General features: G+C 45.7%; 1 protein-coding gene across 2 annotated transcripts in view; it reads left to right on the forward strand.

Annotated features, from left to right (window-relative positions):
• The first annotated feature begins 2,264 nt into the window (after positions 1–2,264).
• The window catches only part of LOC126524347 (unconventional myosin-XVIIIa-like), a 358,530-nt gene continuing 348,075 nt past the window's right edge, over positions 2,265–12,719 (forward strand). Inside the window, exon 1 of one of the 2 annotated variants that reach the window (XM_050172677.3) lies at positions 2,265–2,972. The gene's annotated coding sequence lies outside the window, so the exon portion shown is untranslated. The remainder of the gene's footprint in view (positions 2,973–12,719) is intronic. The other variant, XM_050172676.3, reaches the window with a different exon arrangement.

Genomic DNA, 12,719 nt, shown 5'->3' on the forward strand with positions numbered 1-12,719 from the left:
GGACCACCTGGTGTTCTTAACGTGCACCTAAATCTAAGTACACGGGTGTTTTCGCATTTCGCCCCCATCGAAATGCGGCCGCCGTGGCCGGGATTAGATCCCGCGACCTCGTGCTCAGCAGCCCAACACCATAGCCACTGAGCAACCACGGCGGGTTGCAAATAAGTTCCCGGACCACAATGGTGCATCAAAAAGTGTTGATGCAACTTAAAGGGACACTAAAGTGTAAAATGATTTCTTCTCCATCAGTAAATTACCGTTCTACAACACCAAAAACACCACTCTTACAACGATAAGACGTTTGGTAAGCCAGAAAAAGCGCAAGAACGAAACACGGGTGGCGACGCCTACTTATGTCCCCGCACTTGGAGGCTGTGACGTCTTGGATTTTGATGGCATCTTCTAGGGCCTAAAAATTATATATAGCGGTACAGATTGACTACATAGTGTTTAAAGGAACCAAATATTCAACATGGCAAGTTTCGGGAACCTTTACTCAGCCAACGCGACCCAAATGCGAAAACATACTTTGGAATCCCTGACGTCACGCTGACGTACCGGCGCTGGGGTTTCGGCGCGAAATTCAAATACTGATACTTGGACCTTCATTTTTTTTCATCTAATAATCAAACTATCTTTTTTAAATGACTGCCTGCAGGGTTCTCAAACAATGCTTCATTAGTCTAAACTGATTTATTGTTCCGCTTTAGTGTCCCTTTAATGAGGCATACACAACGACTGTTGTAGTTGGGCTTGAGTGTGCCCCCTTTTAGGTTCCCTTCGTCTACGGTTTTACCACGTTTTTACCACGTATAATTGTGACCACCCGCATGCCTTCGTACGTTTTTATTAAAAGAACTGTCATTTGGTTTGTGATATATTACCTATTTGAAACAGTAATGGAAAAAGTAACGACGTTACTTTTTCACAGTAACTGTAACAGTAACAAGTTACTTTTGGAAACTAGATCTGTAATTGTAACAGAATTACTTTTTGGCTTAGGTGACTGTAGCTGGAACGCAATAGATCTTTCTTCAATAAGTGCTGCGTTTTAAATGCTACAAATAACAATGATTGCCACTATGGGCAGAGACGTAATCGCCTTGCTGCCTTGTGCTTGAAAACTTGGAAAGGTAGGACTATAGTGCGGTCCTACTATAGGACTATAGTAGGACCTCATATATTATTTTATAGGAATGTTCAACGCCACAAGCACGAAGATTAGACAAATCCATATACAAACCATCCTTTCCATGGCAAACATGCGACAACGCACGGCACATGTTTGGCACAGTGTTTATTAATACAGCAAGTCTCATCAATTCACGCAGATCTGTATACTGTAGTGATATACTCAGAAAAAAAAAGTGCGCCGCCCATTTTGTCTCACAACAATAATCGTCACCAATCTTGCGCATACTTTCCTTAGTGCTGTGCGCAGGGTATACGTATAATTTTCAGACGGGAAGTGTGCGCATCTCAGCTTGCCATAGATTCGTGACACGGAAGTGACGAGCACGGTGCGCTAAAAATAAAGAAAATACATTCACGATTGTTTACTGTTTTTTTTTTGTATGGGACAAAATAAGTACGCAAAGGTGTGTACTTAAAAAAAAATGCGCTCACTGCGGACAGTTTTGTTTGGAATCCGTGCACAGTGCACTGAACCAAGAGCAAGGCATTCCGTGTTTGTTGCTTTATGCAATTCTGCCTCGGTAATTTTTATTTAATGTGTGTACATGTTAGCACTCGAATTCTTGATGTAGCTCTATGTTAAATGTCCGTGTATATTTCCCAGTTTTGGCACGAAATATGCTCATTTTTTCATTCGTATGAAGAGGGTGTATCTGCGGCACTTTCATTTTCCTACTAATTGTCTGCAATATCTTGGTTGTAAGGTTAACGGAGTAGCAATACCACCAAACGATTTATTGTTTTGTTGAGACGATTCAACCATCAAACTCTCCGCGTTGAAGTTGCCCCGTTCGCAGAGGGGTTATTTGTCTTTCAGTACATCGTCAAACCGCGGGAAATTGTCCACGCTAGTATCCTCTTCGCTGTCGGCGACCGCGTCGACAGGCATGGAGCGAGCCGTGAAGCCCCCTGCCCTCTCTTCCTTCCCCATTTATCTCCGCGTCTGCTAGTAACCGACTTTCGACCGGTATCACTCCCTCGTATACTTACTCGCATTCCCGAGTACGTACTCCAATAACATCTACGTCTAAGAAGGAAAGAGATGCGGCTTTAGCAAGTGCCGGTGGCGGGCACTGGAGTCGCCCCACACGTACGGCACAGATTCCAGGCCCATACGGAAGTCGTCAAGCAGGAAATCGCTTTGATCGAAAAGGCTTTTCCTTTTCGGAACCTCGATGATACGAAGATGTACGGAATACCAAAGAGAGGTGGCACGCGCGTTCGAATGTACGCGACGCCGACAGAATGAAATGAAGAAAGTACGCACTCCTTGCGCTGGACTAAAGAAGACGAGCAGCTATTTCGTTATGCATAAGCACTGGCTGAAGAGCGGCAGAAACTAACAAAAAAGGACGACAGGCTGAAAGCTGCATGGTTTGACCGGCGAGAACGGAAAGGCGAGACCCGCGCCCCAGAAAAGAGAAAGCGAAAACAAGAACAGAAAGCGGCTTTTCCCGCAAGCGACTGACGCGCCACGCCATGGTTGTCGGAACTGCGAAACGATGTTTCGAGGTCCGCCCGGTAGGATAGCTGACGTCGCCAAAGAAAATGGCGGCGCGCGACTCCCGTCTGCTGGCCCTGCTTCCGAGATTCTGAGTGTGTGTTGTGCGCGAACATCGGCAGTGCCTGTGGAAGTGTGCTTTTTGGTGGTGAACAAACACCTCGCAGTGGTCCTCGCTTGTGGATTACGCTCCCGTCTAGACGACTAAGCCCCGCTTTGGATTTGACGTCTGCTCGTCGCGCAAAGAAAACATGGGTAGCCGCCGGCACGACTCACGGTGGGTGTGGATGTTACTGGCGCGAGAGTGCTTCGCTCGGGTCCGCCCGAGTTCACCGCATGTCATTCACCGACTCTGCCGCGGTGTTTATTGATGTTGCTGCTGCTTCGCGCTGGTCATCGCTGGCGTGTAGAGAGTCTAAACACCGCAGCAGTTCTCATCGCAAGCTCTTTGTGCTCGAGAATGTTTTTTCCTTGCTCGGCTCAGCGGCGAGGCCCCATAATCGGAAACTACCTCGGCAGTCGATGCCAAGCGTTCGCGACGCTGTCGTCTGGCCCTCTATGACCTTTTAATTTTTGCGATTCTACCGCAACGCACAGCTCGATCTAGCCGGGATGAAGCACTACATTCATCCAACGGCAGCAAACTACTACGCCCTGCTTAAGTAGGCTCGCTGTTTATTATGCATCTCTAGCCGCGGCAAAATTTCCATTCAGAATGGCAAGTCTTCGAGCGTCTCCACACTGGGCGTAGTTGATAGCCACGGCGGCTGCCAGCGCTGACAGAAACCCTCGGTTCTCTTTCTTTCCCGGGGTGTGCCGAGCGGCATTCTACAATCGTAAACGCTTGCGTTCGGTTTTACATATTTTAGGCCTTTGAGGCAAATCGTATAGGCCGTTTACTCTCTGGTCCCGCAACGACGGTAGCGGTGTTGTGCAAACGCGCCAGCCCGCAAAATCGACGTGCCCACCCGGAGCTAGTCCGTGGTGTCACCCGAAAAAGCCGTTGCCGCCGGCACCTGTGTGTGGCTGTCAGGCGAGAGATTGCGGTTCGTTCGCATTACTGACTGCGAGAAGCTCGTTCGTGTTTTCGCGCAATGAACCCGGAAGAAGGCGGGCGAAAGCCTACCCGCAATGTTGCACGTACTGCGCTCCTGCATGGATGGGTGCTTACGGCAGCAATACACACCGCGGGCGCTGCTCAATGGAGCGTAGCTGATCGTAGTAGCAGTGCATATCGTCACGTCTCTCCCGATCGACGACCACTATCATCGCCGCGTGTGTGTGCGCGCGCAGAGGAGGCACGATTCAGGTCTATAGTAATCGTCGCCGAAACTTTTGCTGTCTAGTTCTGCTGTGTGTAGTTTCTTTTTTTTTTTTTGTCTCTTCTTCGGGCGATTCAATCGACGGTCGGGATCTTTTCTGCTGTCAGCGCGAAATGCGATCGATAGGCATTGGAAGTGTTCGAAATGAGCCCGTAAAACAAAGTTGGACCAACGATTTCGGTTGTGTTAGCGGGCGTGCGTTTTCTTCTGCTTCTCCTTTTTTTTTTTCGACAAACATCGGAAGTTACACAAACTGCGCGTACCTCGATAACGGTTTGCAGACATGAATGAGTTATTGACAGATCGCTGAAAACAGTTTGCGCCAGCCCAGTCCTGTCGCGTCTTGTTCGTGTGTAAGTTTCCCTCACCGCCCCTTTCGATCATCCTGCATGAAGCCCCTCCTGCAAGCACAACTCCGCCACCACGTGTGCAACGAAACGTCTCGTAATCAGCTTCGCGCGAGGAGGCAGCGTCCGGGGCCGGCCGAGCAGGCGCACCTTGTCGCCTCGTCCGGCGGTGCCGGAACGCGCCCGTCCGGCACCGCTTGGCGTGCTGTGCTGTGGCACGCGCTGTGGTGCTGTCAACGGCGGTGCGACCGCCTTCGGAGAGCTGTCTTCGGACGGCATTCCCGCCTCACGGAACGAGTTCTTCCTCTGCGAAGGCCCGCGCTTCTAGCTTTTTTTTTTTTTTTTAACGTGCTCTTCCTTGTCATTGTTGACGGCTGGTGTGCCGTTGCACAAAGCTGCTGTGTGATGTGGGGGCTTGCGCATTCCGTCGCGCCGCCGGTTATCCATCGCTCGGCCGAGCTGGGGAAATAATTCAGCCGGCGGTCTGCAGCGCGCGTTGCAGTCGCTCGTGGAAATAAATGGCGTTTTTGTTTGCGTTTTGTTTTCTTGTCGCGTATCTGTGCGAAACGGCGTGTACTGCGTAACACGACAAAAACGGCGTAGTTCGGAACGCTGGCGGTATTGCAGGCACAATACTCGTCGTTGTTTGGTAGCGTAGGAATTTGAGTGACTCGTTGGAGTTGCCGCGGGTGTTGGTGTAGGAACTGCGAGCTCGGATTTTGCCCGGGAGCATTCAAGGGACTCCTCGAGCGCCATGGTCGAGGCGCATAGAGCGGAGTTTGTTTATCGATGACGCACGAAAAGACATCGTACGTGTACCATTGTCCCGGCGTAGCGGGTGGGACTACCAACGCATGCGCCTATCCGTTCTAGTCCGCCTCTCGCCTCTCTCTATGCCCGTCACGACTACTTCCCAATGTGCAATGAAAGTCCAGTGGACATGCACTGGTAAGCAAGTTTTGGACATATGGATGTCCGTCGCGAGATCCACGGAAATCCACCCGATTTACACGGACGTCCGTAGCACGCTTATCCGCACGAAAATTGGCAATCCGTCGAACGTTCGATGGCTGCCAGAATCGCACATTCGGACGTTACAGGGACCTGCAAAACCATGCACCTGGCCCTTTCAGTACATCCATCGGACATCCATAGGAGTACAGTTACTGAAACTTGGGGGTGTTCATCGGACATGCTTTGTTTTAATTGTTTTAGCAGGGATGTATATACATGGTATCCCAACATAGTATCATGCACAAAGGTTTAAAAAAGGAATTGTGTTACCCGAAGAAAACCTAGAGCATAATTTCGAGGACAGTGGAGTAGCTGCCAGCAATTTTTTCGTTATTGAGATTTAAGTAGTTAACTGTAATTGTCTATCTCGATAAGTACTGTGCTAATTTAATTATCAGTGTCAATGAGAAAATAGTAGAGTGACGTGAAAAACTCATACAGCTTTCTGTTGCTCAATTCGTGCTACATAAAAGTTTTTCTGAGCCTGAAAGAAGCCGGCGAATACATGCAAGATTGCCGTGCAACTGGCTGCTCAAGGCACGTTGCGTCTATTTGCGGGCTTTTTTCAAGCTTGGAAAAACACTTATGTAGCACATATTGAGCAACAGAAAGCTGTATCGGGAGTATTTCATGTTGCTCTACAATTTCTTCATTGACACTTTTGATAATAACAACATTAGTTCTCAAGTTAGATAATTACAATTTCCTAATTAAATCTCAGTAACTAAAAAAACTGCTGGCGGCTACTCCACTTTACTGGAAACAATATGCGCTAGCTTTTCTTCGAATAACACAACTGCTCCTTTTTAAAAATCCTGGTCCATGACAGTTGGGACACCCTGTACATAGTTTGCACCATACCATATTGGGCCCCTTAGTACCTGCCAGGATTAATGCTGTTGCAGCATTCAGTTGGCTGGCTTCTCTTACAACATGCATATGCTGCAACTAGGATATCACAGATGCAAAAGGAAGCTTCGCAGTATGAGGCACAGTGATCTATGTTTTATTTTATTAAAAACATTGCAAAGGACTTTTTCAAATATGAACAAGCACTTTCTTGACACGAAATTACACAATGATGATCGCAGTAAGCTCAAACATAACTTCAGCTAACTTAGCTATCACAGTAAACTGATGTCACAGCCTTTTCATTTTGAATCTGGGAACCTACATTAAATGGTGTGCATTTTGTAACATAAACAAAACTTCGATAACACAATATCAGTGAGAAATCCGTAAAATGATTTCAGTTGGCTTAGCTTTATCACAAAAAGCTGACATCGTAGATTTTTTCACTTACAATATGGGAACTTGCATCAAGCTGGTGCAGTTTAACCCAATATCATATGCACAATGAAAATCAGAGCAGTCTTAAATATTCCAGCTAGCTTGCTTTGCTATCAAGGAAAGCTGATAGGCATGTTTCTTGTATAAAAAATAGAAACTTGCATCAAAATGCTACTATATAGCCATGACAGCTTCGCAACGCTTAAGCAAAACTGGCAAAGACTAGTCACACTACACTGGGAATATTACAAAACAGTCCGTTTAAGTGCCAACCATACCTGACAATATATTTCAAAGAACATGTGCACATAGTATTTGTCTACCACTAGCTGTAGCACTTGTATACTGCGGATACAGTTGAACATTATACAAACCAAATTATGAGATTGTCATCATATCACAATTATATACCGGCGCTAACTTGAATATGTTTCGACTAGGTGACAGCGTACATGTAAGCACTTGTATATTCCACATATTCCAACAAGGTCACTAATTCTGAACTAGCTGCCCAACCTGTCACTTAGACTTTTGATAGGTCATGAAATGCTGCATGGGAATAGAATCAAAATACATTACCACCACAAGCTTTTACATGTTATCACTCAATAACTTTGCAAAGATGAAGTGCACATTATGACCGAAGAACATGAAAACACCCAATAACTCCTTATGGTTAGCTTTGCATTCTGAATTTTAACGTAAGTCTGAAGCGGAGAATACAGAATATTACACTGTATCCAGGAACCAACCTAGTTTACTAAACTGGAGCAAAAATATTAAACAGTGACTTCCTGAGGTTGCAAAATTGCCTAATGAGTAATATACTGATTGTTGTTTCTCTGTTGCGTTCAGGAAGTATTTGATAAAACGTCAGTTACTGAACTTAAAAAATCTTAATTTGAACAAGTACAATAGGCAAAAATATGGCAAGTAGCACCTGTTGATTTGACCTGCAATGATGACATCAGTATTTTGAGTATTGCATCTGGGCACAGTTAATTTGTACCTCTGTATAATCATTTCACATGATCGTTTGTTTTTTTGTAAAAAAAAAAGCAGTAGTTAGTACATTTTGAGAGGAACCCGCAGATGTGCACAATTGGGCTGGTTGCAGATGAAAGAAAGTTGAATGCTTTCACAATAGCTGCAAATGAAACGCTGTATAATATGGAACAATACACATAGTAATACTATACTAGTAAGGGCATAGACAGTACTTAAAGAGATATATTACACTAGCGGTACATCTTGGCTAAATTTTGGCAATGTGAGCTGTGATACATTTGCTTTATTATAACACATTAAACTGAAAAAAAGACAAGTTAGCGTCATAAATATAGCTTAACAAGCAACCTAAATGTTGACTATGTACTTCTGCCCACACGGGTCACTTGCTCTGCAAGCACAAATGGAAAACAGGAAGCATAAAAGCTGCATAAACGTAAAAGGCGTATTTGATGACAAAAAAACAGGTGGCCTCAAATATTCTTCCAACAGATATTGTGGTAGGCTTCTACTGAATTGCTGACAAGTTTCTAAACTGCGTCTGTTCGGGGCAGCACTGGCACAATCGTATCTGCGCATGCGTGCGGTGAGTCGTCTGCTCTGCTGCACACCCATCGTGGTGACCTTGGTTTCACCCCCGCAGCTGCCGCCCTTCGCTCTGTAGTCGGATCGGGCGCGTTTCGAGCCTCCGCGGTGCGCTTCGGTGTCGTCGCGAGTGCCTTCTTTCGCAATGGAGTGGGCGATGTAAGAGTTGGGGTCGGGCATGTAAAAGAGGGCAGCTGGTGCATGCCGTCGTCCGACTCATCCACGCTAAGGGCATTGTTGAAGGGAAGCAACGTGTTCTCACCGAAAACGAGACGTACTGTTCATTTACAATATCTACACGAAGGGTGGAGAACGTTACATCTCACCAGTCTGGCATGACTGAAGCACACCGAGGAGCCGAAAACGTCTGCTTAAACCCCCTCTGTCCTCCCTATATCCCTAGCCCAGGGAATTGACCGATGGATGGAAGGTAGGAGCGTCCCCTTTGAAACAGGGTGATGGCAGTTGCCACCGTGCTCAGCTTTTTATTTTTGTTTAACTGTGTTGTAAGTTATTAAAGTTTGCCATTTTCTTTAAATACTTCTTCCTGCACTTTTAACCTTATGTCGCCTCTCTGCCTTTGAGCCACCAATCTTCCAATCGCTTTTTGCTAATTTCCACCGCATATTTATTTACATGACTATTGTTATCTCTGAACCCTAGGTACTCAAGAAGCGTGACTGTGCCCGCATCGACATCGGGATGGATACCATCACATTTTAGTATGAGGTGCTCTATTGTTTCTGCAGATTTACCACACACAGTACATGTGTCTTCTTCGTTAAATTTCTTTTTATAGCTGCGCGTTCTAAGACATCCTGACCTATAGCTTCAAGGAGTAGGGCACTGCCTCTTGAGTTATCATAAAACGCTTCCTTCCTGGTCTGCTGTTTCCAGTATCGATATAGTTCAACACTGTGCTTCTTTTGCATTGAATTTATCCAATTTTTACCTTCCGCGTTTTTAACCTGTCGTTTAAGCTCTGTCTTTCTCCGTCCTCATGTCTGGTATACTTACTGGTTAGCTTCCTAGTTCTTTTCCGCAATTGTGAGTCAATGCTCTTTCTGTATAGGTGTTTAAATACCTTAACTGCCCACCTGTTATCGCCCAATTTTCTTAGGCGTTTTTCGTATAGGATTTTACTCTTAGCTTCCCGTGCTTCGAATGATGCCCAGCCCATATCCCCCTGTACTGCCTCGTGTGTGGTTTTCCTGTGGGAACCTAGTGCTAATCTTCCAACAGCTCTCTGATTTACTTCTAGTCTCGACTGAAATTCTGCCCTTAAGCACAGGACCGCATTACCAAAAGTAAGCCCTGGTACCATTATTCCTTTCTAAATACCTCTCAGTACTTCATACCTATTGTACCTCCACAATGCCCTCTTCGCCCTTTTGCTATGAGATACTGTTTGTGCTTTTCCGTGTACATCTGCCCTTTGTTTATCCATACCCCGAGATATTTGTATTCGGCCACTCGAGGTATATCATGGCCTTGTATTGTAAGCTCCTGATCAGTTGTATCGTTGAAAAACATCCCACTGGACTTAGCTGCGCTAAATCTGAAACCTAGACTGTCTCCTTCGTTTCCACAATAATTAACGAGAGTTTGCAAATCTCCCTGGCTATCTGCTAATAGTACAATATCGTCCGCATACATTAAACCCGGTAGTCGTTGCTCAAAAACCTTTCCGCCTAATCTGTACGACAGATTATACCCTCTATTTCTTCCTTGTAGCCTTCTTTCCATAGTTATCATCTAAAGCATGAACAGCAGCGGTGATAGAGGACAACCTTGCCTTAATCCTTTGTGTACCTCGACAGTTGTCGTACTCTTAATTTCTTCCCATGTTATTTCAACATTATTTTCTCGATATATTACCTGTAGGAAATCAATTACCTCATGACCGATACCTTCATATTTTAATATGTTCCACAGGAGTTCCCTGTTCACGTTGTCGTATGCACCGCTTATGTCCAGGAAGGCTAAATACAGAGGCCTATTTTCCGCCTTAGCTATTTCTATGCACTGGGTAAGCACGAACAGGCTATCATCTAAGCACCTACCACTTCTGAACCCGTTCTCCGAGTATTCCAAGTTCTCCGAGTATTCTATTACTTTCTACCCATGACTGCATTTTTAATTTCACCGCCTGCATCGCCAGCCTATATATAACTGATGTTATCTTAATTGGTTGGAAGGATCCTACGTTCGTCTTATCGCATTTCCCTTTACAAATCAAATTCATTTTACTCTGTTCCCAGCTGTGCGGAATTTGCTTATTTGCTATGACTGCCTCCAATGCTTTTATCAGCGTTTCCTTGCTTCTTAGGCCAAGTTCATTGATTAACTTATTGGAATTTGGTCTATCCCTGCGGACGTGCATTTTGGAACATTTGCTTCCGCCTTTTACCAGTTAAGATTGGTCAGTTCTAAGCTGTTTTCTATTGTGCTATCCTGTGCTGCTCCCTCATTTGGGACGATTACCCGATCGCCTTTCCTAAACGACTCAGCTATAACTGAACCAATGTAGTTCACAGCGTCATCTCCCTCTAAACATTTTCCCTCGGCATCGTGAATCTGTTCCTGCTTTCTGTGATTCGCTTTACCCAGCCAGCTTATATGGGTCCAGAATTTTCTTGACCCCCCTTTAGTTGCATCGCCAACGATCAGCGGACTGCTTTATTTTAGCCTGGACGAGGACCTGCACTTGTTGTTTCTTTTGTCGGTAAGATTCCCATGTTAGGCATATTTCCTCTTTAGATAACTGCGCCCTCTTTGCTTCTCTGTGTTCCCGTGATGCCAACTGTCGTTGTTCGATGGCCTCCCTAATTTCCTTATTCCACCAACATCGTGGCTTCCTCTTTCCTCTCCGGCGGTTTACTCCTTTTACTTCTTTTATTTTTGTACTAATGAGTAGTTCTAACTGATTATAATCCCACCTTTCCATGGGATGTTTCTCTATTGCTTCCTCTATGCCAGCCGCTATTTGCGCTATTTGCGCGTCATTTAATTTTGCGTACTCATTTTTTTACTTCCCTGCATTTCTCTTTTGAGTAGGGCTCCCAACTGTAGACTAATACGCTTATGATCACTTCCGAGGCTGTACTTCCCCTCTTCGTCTATTTCCCCTCTTCGTCTATTTCCATTATTGCGAGCTTGCTATACATTCCCTGTGACATTAAGCAATAGTCAATGGTCGTTTGCCTGTTACGGGACTCCCACGTGATTTGTCCCTCACACTTAGTTTCTCTATTTACTATAACTAGGTTGTGTCGCTCACAGAAGTCTAGCATCAATTTCCCGTTACAATCTGTATATCCATCCAGATCCTCGATGTGGCCATTCATGTCTCCCAGCAGACAAATATCGGCACTTTCTCCAAACTGCTTTTTTATCGTCATTGAGACACTTCACTAGATCCTTGTTCTTTTGCCTGCATTTGTCCCCTGTCCCTAAATAAACTACTCCTAGCCATGCCTTTTTACCGGCAATTGTACCTGATACCCAGGCATGATCTCTGCAAGTTGACTTTATTCTTTGCCAATTTGTTCCTTGATGTATCAGCATACGTACTCCTCCCTTCCTCTCCGTTGTTGTTCTGTTGCTCCCTTCCCAGACGTAGCCTGCAATAAACGGTGGGTCTTCTAGATCCCTGAGATGTGTTTGGCATAGCGCGTATGCACCTACTTCTTCGTCTTTCAACTGTTCTATTTCTAACCACTTCGCTCTCTTTCTACCACCTTGCATGTTTATGTACCTGATCCTGGTGTTAAATTTCTTTTTTGTAGTTTTCTTCCTGGACCTCCGAGTGGCCATTTTGTTGGCGTCAGCCTCTATTGTTGCACTTTCTACATTGTTTCTACCTCCCCCTACGCCCTGAGCCGCAGCGGACCCCCCAAAGAAGCTACGTCCCGGCATGGCAGGCGCCAGCCGATCTCGGCTCCTAACCTTCCATTAAAGTGGATGTCATCTCGTGTAAAGCCTCCGCCAAAGCCTGCTCCGTGCACTTCTCTGTTTATGTCCGCAACTTCAAAGCCTTTCTCCTGGCTTAGCTTTCTTATCTCCCGATTAGCAGCCACAACGTCCTTGGCAATTTCTCCGTTCCGTCCTTGCACCTCCTGCACCGTGCACACCACGATACGGACTTGTGCTGTGCTGTCGCCCTTAAATCGTCAACTCCCTCCGCTAATCTTTCCACTACTTTTGCGGCTTCACCATTCAGGACATCATTTAGCCCCGCCGCTACCACTACCAAATTCCGCTCTGCAAAATTCTTAGAAAGTTCGCTTTTTGTCTCTCTCAGTACTGCGTCCATCGTCCTGCCTGGGAACGCCCTGACTGCTACCCGCTTATCACCTTTTACACGCTCCATTATAGTTCTTTTGCACCTACTCATATTTGAGTCACCACCGATAAACACTAGGGTATTCCCGTCCTCCCTCCTAACTTCCAGATTAT

The sequence above is a fragment of the Dermacentor andersoni genome, chromosome 3 (genome assembly GCF_023375885.2).
Source record: "Dermacentor andersoni chromosome 3, qqDerAnde1_hic_scaffold, whole genome shotgun sequence".
Lineage (NCBI taxonomy): Eukaryota > Metazoa > Arthropoda > Arachnida > Ixodida > Ixodidae > Dermacentor > Dermacentor andersoni.